Genomic DNA, 15,830 nt, shown 5'->3' on the forward strand with positions numbered 1-15,830 from the left:
TTTGTGTCTTTGAATCTAAGCTACGTTTCTGGAAGGCAGTGTATAGTTGAGTCTTAACTATTTTTATCAAATCTAACAATGTTTGTCTTTTGAGTGTTCTTCCATTCACATTTAATGAAATTATTGTTATGGGTGGATTTATTTTTCCATTTGATGTGATGGATTTCTTTGCTTGGAGATTTCATATCTTAAAATTTCCATATAACTATTAATTTGGTTGGATTTATTTATTTTCAATATGACTATCTTTGTTCTGTTTTCTTCATGTATTGCCTCCATCTGCATCAACGACTTGTTAGGATAATTCTTCTGGTGACTTTTTAGTCATTTTTTTAAGTTATTTTTTTTAGTAGTCACTCCAGGATTGATATGCATCTCTACTTGTCACGTCTACCTCAGGTTAATATTGACAGAATTCTGGTAAAATTAACAGAATTCTGGTAAAATCTATCATGTTTGTTTCACTGTAGCTTCACTTCCTCCTCCATGCTTTGTGCTATTATCATTAGATATATTCCATCCCTATATGTAATAAACCCAGCAATATAGTATTATAACTATTGATTTAAACAATCTTATAGTTTTAAAAAAATTAAGAGAATGAGACAAAAAAAGGTATTGCTTTAGACATATCCTATTTTACCTACATATTTACCATTTCCAGTGTTCTTCTGTAGTGCAAGTACCTGACATTAAACTTTTTGATTGTAGTGCAAGTGCCTGACATTAAGCTTTTGATTGCCGACGCGTCCATTTCAAAAGCCATCCATCTTGAATAAACACACTGCCAGCTGTGTATGACACAGCTCCAGGCAAAACAACCAGATAAGGAACTAGGCTACCAAACCCAGGAAGCTCGCTCTTTCAGAAAGCCCTGAGGAACCTGGCTAACTGACCACTGGAGTGATCCCACTTCTCCCTTCCCATGCCCTAAGTCCTGCTCTCATACTTTAAGATAGCTGGTAAAGAGTGAACCCACAAAACCCTAGACACCTGTCCCTGGAACAATAATAAAGGCAGAGCCCCAGGCTGCACCTCCCCTCCCTGCACTGCCCAAGACCTTGCTGTGTGGCCCTCTGGCATGCCTTGTACCCTCCAGCACCTGTGGGTAATAAATCTTGTTCCTCAAAGTTTCTTGATGGTTTTGCTGAATGTAGCCTGCCATAATAGTAAAAACCACATGGTCCAGTCCAGTCGCAACATTGATATATATCCCAAAAAATCAACTTAGTCCACAACTTGTTATTTTTTCACTTGCTAAAGTCTAATGTATAGACCTCCAAAGAACTTCTAATAATAATAAATATAAACAGAAGGAGAACTCCTTGGTACTACATAAAGGAAAAACAACAAAATTTTAAGAGATTTTTTTAACTGCCTCTTATGCTGACAATTATAGAATGATCCGATGACTCAGAAATATAAAAGAATCAATGATACAAAGGTTTTCCTTTCTTGCCGATGCTTTCTTGACAAGGATGACCTATGCTTTACCCCATGCCTGTTGCCTTCTAATTCTGCTCCAAAGATGAATTAGCTTTCCCAAGAAATTCCTCTTCAAGAATTTCCAGACCAACCAAATTGGGTCTCATTTCATTCTCATGAGACAATGAGATTATTAATGCAAATGAAGCCATGTATAAAACGAAGGACTCCCATTCCCATGAATTACATACAGATCTAAAGGAAATGCACAGTAAGTACATACATCCTAAAATTTCTTTTTCACAATGAAGATGGACTCAGCCTTTGACAATATTCTCTGGTCGCCCATTTTTAATCTTCTTAGATTTCTGAAATAATTGTGCACTCTGACCTCTGATCTTCTTCACCCAGCTCAACAGGACTACTTCCATCCTCTCTGGAGCCTACATGGTATACTTTCATAGAAAAAAAAAAAAAAAAAACCCTTAGAGCTGCATTTAAAATGCACATTTTAATCAAGGGCCAAGATTTGAAAAGGGCAGTATTATGCTCATTCTGACTCCACCTCTAGAAGAAAGGATGGGCAAGATTTACATACTGCTTAACTCCATTGCAAAGAATTGTTATGCAATAATTTACAGTTCTGTTCGGCTCCAAATCTTAACAAAGTCAGATTCTCAAATAATTGGCTATAAGGCTATGTAGGACATAACACGTTCAAGTTTATTCCCTTTTTTTTAATTTTTTTAATGTTTTATTTATTTATTCATGAGAGTCAGAGAGAGAGAGAGAGAGGCAGAGGCAGAGCGAGAAGGAGAAGCAGGGTCCCCGCAGAGCAGGGAGCCTGATGCGGGACTCGATCCCAGGACTCTGGGATCATGACCTGAGCCGAAGGCAGACGCTTAACCATCTGAGCACTCCAGCCCCATAATCTGTGTCTGTGTCACAAAAATAATTGGGAGTCGACACAAGGCTGATGATTGTACATGCCATCATGCCCTGCATAAGCAAACTTGCATCTGGTAGGTTCCAAAGGATTGCTTTTGTGTTCTCTTCTCCCTCTGCTCCAACACAGGTTTTAAGAGACTGGAAATCAAAGTTGCCTGGTTTGACTTAAATTTAATGGTTGCAAAGTTTGTTTAATTACTGCCTTATTCCCAAAGCATAATAGAGGGTGAATTCCTGGTGGGGGGTGGGAGGAGAGAAGGAACAAGGTATCACTAAGAGAACATTATTGTGTACCCACAGTTCTCACTTTCCCTTCCCTCCATAAACAGCTCTTGGGCCCACGAGGGCCTTCTGACCTACAGGTGAGGTATCCAGAATCCCTTTACTGTGATAGTTAATGAGCTTCCTATCTCCAGAGAACACAGACAGCAGACTGTTCCAGGTTAAAGAAGATTCTCTTACCCTCCTGCAAATGCAGAACAGTGCGGCTTTCATGGAAAATGGCACTAAGGAAAAGACTCCTCTAACAACACAAAGTCAGGTGATGTCCAGCAACCTACAACCAGCAAGCAAAAAAGCCCACTGATGGTACCTGCTACCCCGTTAGTGGTCAGAGTCTGTGCTAAAGAACACAAAGTATTTGAAATTGATCTTTCCTGTCTGTTCTCATTTGTATCCCCACCTCTGTGTGTGGCAGCCTCCTCCTCTCCCTGACTGCCCAGGATCCCCATTCCGGTGCCCATGTTTTCCCACCTTTCTCTCGGCAATAAAAAATTATCTGTTCTTCTTGGCCTATAGGGCCATTCCATCCAGGCCCTGTATGATAGGCTCACTCATTGAGCCAGGATACTCATGGCTGTTCCACGTGCACCCCCTTCCTAAGATACATGATCACTTTTAAAGAAAAAAAAGGACCTTTACTATCTTTACCCAAAGATACAGCAATGTTGAAATTCCAGATGACCCAGCATGATGTCCCTGGCAGGGAAAAGAGAAGAGCATCTACTGATGTCTCTCAAATGGATCCCTTATACAGTTGTACCATATAAGGGATGCCCAGAATGGGGTCTCACTATCCTCTTCCTATGCACAAGGCCAAACCCATTTACTTACCCACTGTTGAGATGCCATGAGGCTAAGGCCTAAAGGAACAGAATGTTCCTAATCAGAAGCACTAACAAATGGAGTGGTGACTGCTAATGCATTATCCACCCTTATGTACCCCATTAAATTCAATTAAGTGGCAAAACTTTTGCCAGACTTTCTTAGAAATTGTCACACAGTACAAATATCATGCATACTACAGTATAGCAGAAGATTCTGCCATGACTCCCTGTGTCACCTCTGCCAGGGAAACACCCACTCTGGACCTCAGGTTCTCCATACACAAACTAGAGATGACAATATCTGCCATCCAGGGCTGTGTGAGGAATAATGACAAGGTGCCTATGAAAGCAGCAAGCCTGGGGCCTGGCACCCTGTAGGAACCCAATAAATGCCCTTCTTCATCCTTACTCCAACTTCAAGATTTGTTTCTTACCTAAAACACTTTTTATAAGAAAGTGGATACCCATAAAATCCCATACTTGTCTCTTCTCCATAACCATTCACTCTCCTCCTTGCACTATTTGCCCTGCCTCTTGAGAAGACCAACCCCAGGTTCTTTTCACACTAGCCATGGCAAGAGATACGAAAGGCTGCATGTGAGTTCACACTTCAACAAGAACCTTCTAAGAACAACCTCTGAGCTCTGCACTTGGCACTGTGATGGCTCCACCAGAACAAGGACAAGACCTGGTCCACCCAAAGCCTCCAGCCCAATTAAGAGAAGCACTAAATATGTAAAGCTATTATAAGACCAGGTGAGACTGTATATTGTGTTATAGAAGCTAAGGAATTATAATAATAATAGCTAAAGTAATGAGTGCTCACCATGAGCAGCTACTGTTCTAAGTACTTTGTATATATGGTGGTTTTGTTATTTCCATTTTATAGATAAGAAACTTGAGGCAGAGGAAGTTTAGGTCTTCTGCTCAAGGTCGTGCAGTGGAGGAGACACCACTGTTATTCAGTTTGTAAAAACTACAAAATACTGTGCTGAGTACAAGGTTTGGAGTACTGGATTAGTGGGAGATTCTTAAGGGAAGAAATCACATCTTGCTGATTTTTATTTCCATGGTAGAGAGTCCATTAGTGTGTGTTGGTTAACTGACTAAATGAATGAGAGAAGTCTTGTTGAATGATATGGAGCTTGATAAGTAAACTACAAAAGAGCAAAGTAAAGGCTATTCATGGAAAGCAGAGTAGTAGGCCCACACGCTCAGAGGTTATCGTAATTATAGACAGGAACTGAGGGGAAGACTGACCTTAATGAAGCCCCAGGCTTGTTTTGAGGATAATGATGGGTGATAGATGAGATAGATGGGGATAATGGGGAGGCCTTAAAAGCTTAAGCAAAAAAATATAGAGTTGACACTATGGGCAATAGGGAATACCAATAAATCCTTGAACAAGGAAACAATTTGAGGAAAGCGGCATTTTGGAAAGACTGACCTGGAAAAGAGTAAAATAATCCAAGTGTGAGATAGAAAGGAGTGAATTTGAGTTTGCCAAATGGCTGAACTAGAAGGAAGAGTTACAAGAACCAAAGCACAGAGAGAAATAATTTAACAATGACTGAGCATCCTTTATGTGCCTGGAATAGTAACAGGGGCTGAGGGGGAAACAAAATGAAGGAGATATAACTCTAGGTGACTAATCACCGAGAAGAAGAAAATGGAGTTGAGAGAGCTCTGCCATTGGTGTCCAGGTAACAGACCAGAAGTGGTGCCATCCCAGACCTCAGATCAGAAGGGCAAGATCCTGATTCCAGACGTGAACTTTGATGAGGCGGGGGACAAACTCACATTGTCCTCTCATCCCTTCATTAGTATTTATCTCTGGCAAGATTTTAAGCTTCTCCAAAAAGGAGCCATATCATTCACATCTTTCAAGATGCCTAGGATAGTACTGGAAATAAAGAAATAATAGGACAAATACCTATGATCAATTAACTAAATGTCATGAAATCCAACAGGAATTTCTTTTTAAAGTTATTACAATAACCTAGTCTCTCTCTATTCCCTCATCATTTTATAGTCCCTCCTACCTTTTCTCCATTCCTTCACAATTACCTCTCCACCCCTGATGGGATTTGTTTCCTGCTGCTCCAGCCATCTGGCACACTGTTTTTGAGTCTCAGAAACTCTATCAATTTAGAAATATCGTCGTTCTTACACTTCCAAAAAAATTAACATGAAGAAAAGAAAGAACTGTATATTAACACTGGGAAGTACTTTAGGCAATACCGTGTGATAAGTGCTAGGAAGATACACCACGTTGGGATTGAACTTTTTTTGGAGAACTCCAGGGGCTCAAATTCCAATATTGACTTTCAGTCTTATACCTCCATATTTCCTTTCTTGGTGCCTGAACTGTTCTAGCCATAAGTGAAAAACACTCTGATCTGACAAACCCTCACGAAGAAGAAACCCAGAACCCAGGACAGGTCTCAGCACAGAATTGGATTAATGGGAAAAAATCCATGACATGTAGGAAGTAACTCTCCAGCACCTCATCTCACGGGCTATTACAAATACAGCACAGGAAAAGCAGGTGCTATTAAAACAATGGACTGTCTCGTCAATAATGATCTATAGACAAAAGAAATGGGGGCTAATGTGATGGGATGAAAAATGGGTTTCAATTCTCTAGCAAACTCAACTGATTGACACTAACTGCCCAGAGCCCTGTGTTAAGCACTTTGGGCTGTTCCTGGGCTCAGCGAGAATACAGTGCTGGACTGATTGCTGATACCTAGCACAGGAAAGGCAGAGGTAATGATATGTGTGCTGTTAGGCCAGGTCTGGTCATGTCCAAACCTCACCTGGATGACCAGCATGAACAATCTAAAGGACTGAGTGAAATTCAGCGGTAAAGCTTCTAGAGAATGCCAGTGAGTCTAATCTGTGAGTGTTTCCTGAGTCATTACTAGGTGTAGGGCACCATACATTACTAAGGGAAGCCTTGTAGTAAGGGAGGAAGAGTACAAAAGAGAAAAATCAAAAGACCTGTCTTTTGACAAAAGTCTACTGGAAGCTAGCTCTACAACTCTGGGTAAGACCTTCTACTCCCTTGTATTTCCATATGTTCATCTAGAAATGGGAGAAGGGCATACACTTTCTCATACAAAATTCAGTATTTTTTAATTGCCATTTTTACTATTTCTCATTCACCAAAAAACCAAAACAAAACAAAACAAAAACAAAAGGTGATTCTCATCAAAATATTATGATCATTTTGGGGTAAACTAGTCCACCTTGAAGACAGAACATGGGAGTGATCATAGTTTAACCTAAATACCATCTATATTCTGGACATTCTTAGATCCAAATTTTTGTCACTTTCCCCTTCTTATAAATCATGCTGTATTTATATTCCCCAAAAGCCAGTCTTGAGAAATATAATGTTGACACCAGCTAGGAAATGATTAACTACCATGTAGGTAGTGAGAGGGCTGAAGGAGAAAGGGATTATCATGGGTTCCCAGATTTCAAATTTCACAGATGGGAGGGTGCTAGGGAGTAGAAAGAATCGGAGGAGAAAAGACTCAGATATCTTATCTTGAGGTGCTTAGGAGATACCTGAATCAAGCTGTCCAGTGGAAATTTAAGTCTGAAGCTTGGGAGAAGAATCTGCTCCAGAGATAAAATTCAGGACTCACTGATATGTTGATGATAATTGATATAATGAGAATGTATTGGATCAACCAGCCAGGAGAGTATGCAGAAAAATAGTCTACTTCAGATGAAGAAATGCCAGAAATTAACTGGTAAGCAGTAGGGGATGCCCTGAAGAAAAGCAAGAAGAGACAGTCCATGAGGTGTCACGACAACCAGGAGAGTGAGATTTCATAGAAGCCAAAACAACAGATTTTGATGAAGTATGTCAAACAGCAGAAAAATCCAGAAAGGGTCTAAAAAAAAAAAAAAGTCCAAATGATCTGGTGATTAAGACCCCAGGGCTGTTAGCAAGAACTACTTCAGAATAGAGTAAGCAGATGCAAACTCGAGTGAGGAAAATAGTAATTTACTTTTATTTGGAATAATATGAGGGATTGTGCACAAAAGGTGGAAAGTGAAAAGCTAACAGAAGTATGATAAATTCTAAGTACTTGGTTTTTTCCATTGCCTGCAACTGGATAAGGGTGGGCTATTTTTTATTTACTGGCATGAGTCTATCAAAGGTTGATTTCAACAGACTCATTTCTGGGAGACTGACAGACCATACTAAGAAGAAAATAACTTAGCATCTCAGAAAGGGGGAGCCTTCTAAATCCCATTCCCTTGTCTGCTGTGTTACATCTGTCAGGTTTTAAAACAGTCATTCAGTCTCTTTGTTGATCCATTTCCTTAGCTATGGAATGGGAAAATAATTCCTTTTTAATTGGATCCTGAAGTGCTAAGGGCTTTTCAGACTGCCCAAGACTCAGCAATGTTTAGAGACAATATCCTGGCTCAGAAATTTCCCAGCTATTTTGTCCTGCTACTGAGAAAGCCACTCTCTCTCTTCACATGAAACCCTTAACCCGAATGCTCAAGATGTAAATTTCTTCTTACAGGTTTGTTAGGCTTTGGACCCTAAACTATCTCCTTGTGTCTACAATATGCAAAGTAAAGTGGAGAACTGAAGAAATGATCCAGAAAATTCAGCCCCAGCTTGAGGTTCGCCTCAGACTATTCATTTGTTTGGCGAGAAAACTTTTATAAAACCAAATTCCTACAGCATAGGCGAGGGCTTCCAGTTTATTGGGTCTGTGCAGGTTCATTTGAATTCTCTGTTTCTTTCCTCTTGAATTTCAGCCTCTACCAATTTTGTATCCCCCAGGAGCTGTCATTAGCAGCCATTTATCCTCTTGTAAATAAACCCCAACTGTCTGCTGGAAATTTCCACTTGCATATCCAGCCATCGCACCAAATGCAATGCACCTTAAAATCAAATTCATCAATCTCTCCCCCAAAACTGGCTTCTTCCCAGGCTCTCCTATTTCTGTCAGTAACGTCATTCTCCCCATCACCCTGGCTTAGATCCTCAGCACCACCCCTGCGCCCTCACTCCCCCTCGTCTTCCACACCCATCCCCCCCGTCATAAAATCTTTCCACTGAAATGCTTGGCCCACCTGTCTTCCTAGTTTCCGGCATCTGAATACTTCTCACGGGCCAGACACCATGCTGAATACTTGACGAGCTTCACCTTACTTAATGCTCATGACAAGTTTATGCAGAGGCTGATGGACTTTTCCCCATTCTGCAGATGAGAAACTTGTGGTGCAGAACTTGTGGTGACTGCCAGGGACTGCTGGACTGTCTTCATTCCCCCCAAATCCCTTTGGTGAAGCTCCGACTACCAATGTGACTTCGGGGAAAAAGGGCCTCTGAGGAGTGATAAAGGCTAAATGAGGTCACGGGATGGGGCCTTAATCCAATAGGGCTGGTGTCCTGGTAAGAAGAGCAAGAGACACTATCGTCCACTCTCTCCCCCACCCCTCTGTACCATGTGAGGACATAACAAAGAGTTGTCCATTAATAAGCCAAGAAGAGAATCCTCACCAGAAACCAAATCAGCCAGCACCTTGATCTTGCACTTCCCGGGCTCCCAAACTGCGAAGAAAAAATATTTCTGTTGTTTAAACCACCCAGTCTATGGTATTTTGTATGACAGGTTGTGCTAAGATAGGGACCGTGCCCAACCCACTACAAGGGCACAGAGGTCAGATCCAAAGCCAGGACCAGCTCTCTCTGCAAAGCACGCCCTGAGCCACCACACTGCATGGCCCTGGCTGGCTGCCTGGCTCAGGCTCTCATCACCATAGAGGGAGGCTCCATAACAGCTTCTTGGCAACCACCTTGCTTCAAGTCCTCCAATCAACTGTGCATGTCAGGTTTGCTTTCCCCGAACACCACCTGGATCAGATCATTCCTCTGATCAAAAAGCCTTCAGTGGCTCCCCACTAACCACAAAGTAGGTTTAATCTCTTTAAACAGGCTTCCAAGCTCTCTCCAGGTTGGCCCTCGCCTTCTTATCCAGTTCTGGGTCCCTTCACTGCCGATCCCCAAGGCACCCATTCTGCTTCTCAACATGGCATGAAATATTTGTCTGTGAGTTCCAATGAGGGCAGGGACTATGGCCCCCTCTCTGTACGACTATCGTCTAGCACATAGTAAACTCTCAATAAATAGCTGTTGAGTGACCGACTGAATTGGTACATGCTATTCACCTGGACTGGATACGCTCCCTGTCCTCCCATCTGCAGTTTACCCATCCACCAGGACCAAGCTCAGTGCTGGCCTGTTCAGCCACTCCAGCGCACCATGATCTCACACTTCTCCAAGCCCCTCCCGAAGGGGCTATCCCTGTGACCCACTTGACACATACCACTTACTGGCATGAATCAATGTGATTATCCATATCCAAGAATGTTCATTTGTAACGATTTGTGGCAGAGACTGCCAGTGCCTCCTAAAATCCAGTCCATCCTTCTATGTTATAAAAACTCTGATCTTTAGCTGGGCCTACTGCTGCTCAACTTAGGGAAAAAAAAAAAAATACATCCCAGACTCCTATGCAGCTAATTATGGCCACCAGACTGAATTCTGGTCAATCAGGAAAAGGCACACCTTTCTCTTCCATATCCTCAGTCCCACCGCATGGAATTCAGATGTGACTCTGGAACTCTAGCAGCCATATTAGGACAAGGACTAACCAGGGCAGTAAGCTGGCAAGAGCCGGGGCATCTACCAGTAGCATGGAGCTGTCAGAACATCCATATACTGCCTGCCTAAGACTCATGTTTTCGGCTCAGGTCATGATCTCAGGATCCTGAGATCAAGCCCTGCATCAGGCTCTGTGCTCAGCAGGGAGTCCGCATGAGATTCTCTCTCCCTCTCCCTCTGCCGCTCCCCCTGCCCTAAAATAAATAAAATTTATAAATCTTTTTTTAAAATGTTGATATGAATGTAGTTAAAAGAACTAAATCTATCTATCTACCTACTCACCTACTTCTATATTTATCTATTTGAGAAAAAAATAAATGATATATGCATTATACTTTTAAGTAAAAGAATGGATTTATGTATTACTTGTATAAAAATGACAAAAAAATTTTAATCATAAAAATGCTAATTTTTTTACTCTGTATACATTTTGCTTCCTAAATAATCTTTTAAGCTTCCCAGAAGCAGAGATAAGAACTTTTATTTTCTTTGTGTCTGCCACCCTCCCCAGCATATAATAGGTCCTAATATTTGATTGGCTAAAACCTGTCAGAATCTGACAAAAACTGACTCTCTGTACGGAAATGCTGAGGATAAATGGTGAGGCGGTGGTGGGAGCTTAAAAAAATGAAATCCTTCATCCTCAATAACTTTATATTTTATAGTCTGAAAGATTGTTTACTTCTCTTAGCCCTAATATCAGAGATTTTATACTCAAATTAAATATTAATATGTTTGACTAATCTTTATAGTCCCTTACTCCCTACTTCCCACCAAATTTAATTCACTTATCAACTAAAAAATTAACTATTTTGATTTCTAAAATGAGAGGGAAATGTTGATTGTGAAGCTTACCAGTAAGAAAGGCTGAAAGGAGCCAAATAAAGACAAAAATGGTATGAAATGGAATTTCTTTATAATATATGGTTTGAAAGATGAAATTAATACTCATCCATAAATTTACCAGATTCAAACTTATTCTAAATTCTTAGTAGTTATGCTCCAGAGGATAAGATTTCTTACTATCAGTAGTAGAAATCCATCCATATTTTGTGCTCTTCACCGGAAGACGTTGTTTGGGGCCCATCAAGAGGTAATAGGGCATAGCATAGAAGTTTATTGGAAAAACCAGCTCTTGTTTATTTCATAATTATATACTTGACATTTGGAAACTCCTGCTTGTTACTAATCGCTTAATTAGGCCCTCCAAAGTTCATAAAAAATCATAGGTTTAACTTCAACTTAAAAGATCCTTTAGCTCCTCTTGCTCTGAAATTCGATCTTACCCACTGTACATGCAATTACAGCCCTGATAAATGATTGCTGACAATAATAGACCTCATTTAAAGGAGAGAAATCTAAACACAGCGATGACCTGATTTTTTTTTTAATCTGTGTCCAGGGAAAGAAGGTGTGGAACAGATAAGTCAATAATGGGAAGAAAAAAAACCCTAATTGTTGACTTTACATTCAGCAAATCATTAAATGAAGCTTGAATTAATGGAGATTTACATAAATAGTCTAAATGGTGAGTGACCTTCAGGAAAATTACTATTAAGACAAAAGCCTTTGCATATCTCTTCAGAAATGTTTGACAAGGGAATGATCTCAGCTGCATGTCTTCATTATTATAGGTTTAATTTCGATCACCAGGATTTTTCCTTTACTATATACATCTCTTAGCTAAAGCAAAGAGCGTATTTGATGAATTTTGGCAGTTATAAACACACATACACAAAACACCCAAACTAATTATGTCTAGGAGTACAAACTATTTTTTGTTTTCTTACAAGCAGTCATTAGAGAAAATGAGGGTGACTTTAATGGTGAAAATACTTTTGATAACAAAGCGTGCTATAAAAAATGCAGAATATTGCCTCAAGTCAGTATTTCCCAAAATGAGTTACTAAAAACCCTGGTTCATCAATATGCTTCACACCAAAGAGCTCTGTAGTCAAAAGAACATGAAATATGATGCCTACTACATTCTCTCCTTAATATATTCACATTAGCATATTATATTCTATTAAGCATATTAAAGGCTCTGAAAAGCCATGCAATAAAACAACCTGTGTAAATGTAACCAGATATTTTTTCCCAAAGTAACTTATATTACTATTCCACTTTGAGAAACTATGTTCTAAAAATCAATAGTCTCAGGTTGGGTTTTCACTGTGCATTATAATCCTCAACTGAATGCTATTTATTATGAAGGTTATTTACCAAATTCTCACTATGGTTAAATCCCTATAAGAAACAAGAGATGAAGAAAGTAGGATCTTTGATCTCCAGGAACTGACACTCCAGTAGAAAATCTAACATGCATCCCACACTAAATGTATCACGATACATGGTATACGCAGGCAACGCTTGCCATAGTTAACTTGAACAGGAAAGGTTTCAGAGTCTGTGGCATTTCAAACTGAATTTTAAAGAACGGATTGAATTTCATTTGGGAAGAGATGGAGTTTGGAAATAACGAGGTGCAAAGATAAAGGAGCAGGAAACTCAAGATGTTCTGTAGGATGATGACTAATTGGCTAGTAGAGAGATTTCAGGTAAGGGACCTACAGGCCAAATGGCTGGAAAGCTCTCCAGCAGTTTTAAGTAGAGTTCAGATTATGAGGGTACTTAAATGCAAAGCTAAAGAAGGTGAGAATTATTAGGTAGAATAACTGTGAAGATAATATGATTAAAGCTCTATACAGAATGGTTTGCAAGGCCACCCTCAATATGCAGCAGACTGAGGCCTCTCATCCTCTGCTTGGATCACCCAATATATAATTTAAGATCTTTTCATTTTTTTAAAGATTTTATTTATCTGAGAGAGAGAGCACAAGCAGGGGATGGGGTGGGGAGATGAAGGGGCAGAGGGTGAAGAATACTCCCCACTGAGCAGGGAACCCATGCAGGGCTTAATCCCAGGACCCTGGGATCATGACCATGACCTGAGCCAAAGGCAGATGCATAACCAACTGAGCCACCCAGGTGCCCCTATAATTTAAGGTCTTCAACAAATCCATATTACAAAGGTTCAGAGTGGCATACATTTTATCAAAAATGTTCACAAGCAACCAAGAGACTAGAAAATTATGGTTTTGGAATAACAGGAAAAGATGATAAATTTCTGCTATCTTTCATAAATCCAACCTGATGGCAATACAAACGCGTAAACTGAAATATCACCCTGTGCACTCCCACTGTCACTTGGGGTATAAACCATGGAATAGCCCTGCAAAACTGATGGGACCAATTTCAGCACGGCAACTTTTATTGGTTACAAGAGGTTATTTTTATCCCTCAAAAGCCACACACTATTAAAAATTTACATGAAGCAGAAGTATTTCATGTGAGGAATCTGTGGCTTAAAAACAAAAAAAACAAACTGGCAATTTCATATATTTAAAGGCCAAAAGAGAAAACACATAATTTGATGTTTAAAACCCAATGACTGTCTGCTTTAGAGGAACAGTTTTACTCCATAAGAGACTCTTAACTATAGAGAACAAACAGGGTTGCTGGAGGGGAGGCGGGTGGGGGGATGGGCTAAATGGGTGATTAAGGAAGGCACTTGTTGGGATGAGCACTGGGTGTTGTGTGTGGGTGATGAATCACTGGCTTCTGCTCCTGAAACCAGTGCTACACTGTATGTTAACTAACTTGAACTTAAATTAAAAAAAAAAAAAGAAAGAAAAAGGGAAACCGTTTTACTCCCACAATTGCCTTCACATCTATTGGCATAGTTGAGGTAACTAGGACTCTATAATGGTGCTTGCTAGGAGGGTGGAAAAGACTGAAACGAGACATTGGGAATTTTTTATTTATAATTATAATAAAACACAGGTAGCCAGTTTCCACAAAATCCAGGATGGCTCTCTTCATATACAAGGCATTTCACTGGGAAATGAAGTAGTTTTAACTATGGAGCATGCTATGGAAGTCCCAAACAACTGACCACAGAATATGTCTGAAGTCTAATTAGAATGGCTGGTATAAATATACATTATACATATATATACCTTACTAAGTAACTAAAGATCACTCGTTTTTCTTTTAATCCTTTTTGCTAAAAACCTTCCTGAAATGAAGTAATCCATATCCCTGCTTATCTAGTGCATTATTTAGATCAGTCCTTTGCAAACACCAAACTGGCACCAGACTGACTATATCCAAATCACCTGGAGAGCTTCTGAAAAATGTAGATTCTTGGCCTGCTTCTACCCCTACCCCTACTCCCATTCTGATTCTGTGTGGGGCTAGACGAAGTTCCAGAGATATTTTTTAATGACCCAGGTTTATGAAACCAGTAATCTAAATGATAATCAGATGTTTCTTAGATGTCTCACAGTATCAGAGGGGCCATAAAATCTCACTGCAGTGACAGGGACCATGTTAGGTAGATACCAAACACTTTCCCTTTTCTTTCTGGGCACAGAGCTGGACTACATTTCCCAGCCTCTCTTGCAGTTGGGTGGGTCATGTGACTGAGTCTCGGCCATTGGAAGTGGACAGATGGACTGTGTACCACTTCTAATCCTGGCCCTCAAAAACATCCCAGAGAATCTTCCTGGTTGGCTGCCTTCCTTTGCTTGCCAGTCAGGATCCAGAGCTTCAGTAGAAAACTGATATTCTAGAGGAATATCAGAGCCACAGGATAGAAAGAGTCCAGATATCTGAGTGAGTGTATAGAGCAAAGCAACCACCCCTCCCCCCACCACAACTGACTCCCACTGCATTGTGGGATGGATGAGATATCAAGTTTTATTACAATAAGCTATTAAGATGCAAGGACCCTTTGTCACAGTCATTAGCTTACCTTTACTAGTACAACCCCCTTAACATTTTTAGCAGCCTTGCTGTTGATTGAGCATTTCAAAATCACAACGAAATATACTTACAATTTAACATCTTACTAGGCATACTGAGATGTTAGGCATAACATCTAAAAGGCATAGGACCATAGGATATATTTAACCTTTAAAAGAAATTTTGATATGAGCTTATTTTTCTGTGGTTTTCTCCTTCCTTCTAAAAGTAGAGTACAAAAAAAAAAAAAAACTGGTTAATTGAGAGTTCCAGGTAATAAGATTTCAATTTAATAAGGTTTTATAACAGAGGAATAAAAACAAAATATAGCAACTAATAAATCTGAATTTTCAAAGACCAAATGAATACAAAATCAAAGGCTGTGAAATTTTAAGACTTAATAGAATCACACAACCAGAGGAGTATTCAAAAGGTCATGATATTTATTTACTTCCAAAAAAATCTGTAGGAAGAAATTCTACCACTGAGCTCATCATTGTCATCGCCTTGGAGGTGGTTTTACAACATAATGTTGAGAGGACAAGGTTAGGAGTTAGGCAGAGGTAGTTCTAAATCCCAGCTCTTCTGCTTAGTATTTGGGAAATCCTGAAAAATCTAAGGCTCACTCTCCCCATGGTGATGCTACTACCTACTTCGTGGGTTATTATGAAATTTAAATGGCTTTAAGGCAATAGATGGCATATTGTAAATATTTAATGTTTGCTTATATTAATATAGTATTAGCAACATACTATATTATAGTTGCCCCCATTACTACTGTTGCTGCCTCCCTCCAGCCACGATCTTTGCAAGATCTCCTGCAACAGATCTTAGCCGCA

The sequence above is a fragment of the Callorhinus ursinus genome, unplaced genomic scaffold (assembly GCF_003265705.2).
Source record: "Callorhinus ursinus isolate GAN/ISIS: 27379988/994484 unplaced genomic scaffold, GSC_fseal_2.0 scaffold14, whole genome shotgun sequence".
NCBI classification, from domain to species: Eukaryota; Metazoa; Chordata; class Mammalia; order Carnivora; family Otariidae; genus Callorhinus; species Callorhinus ursinus.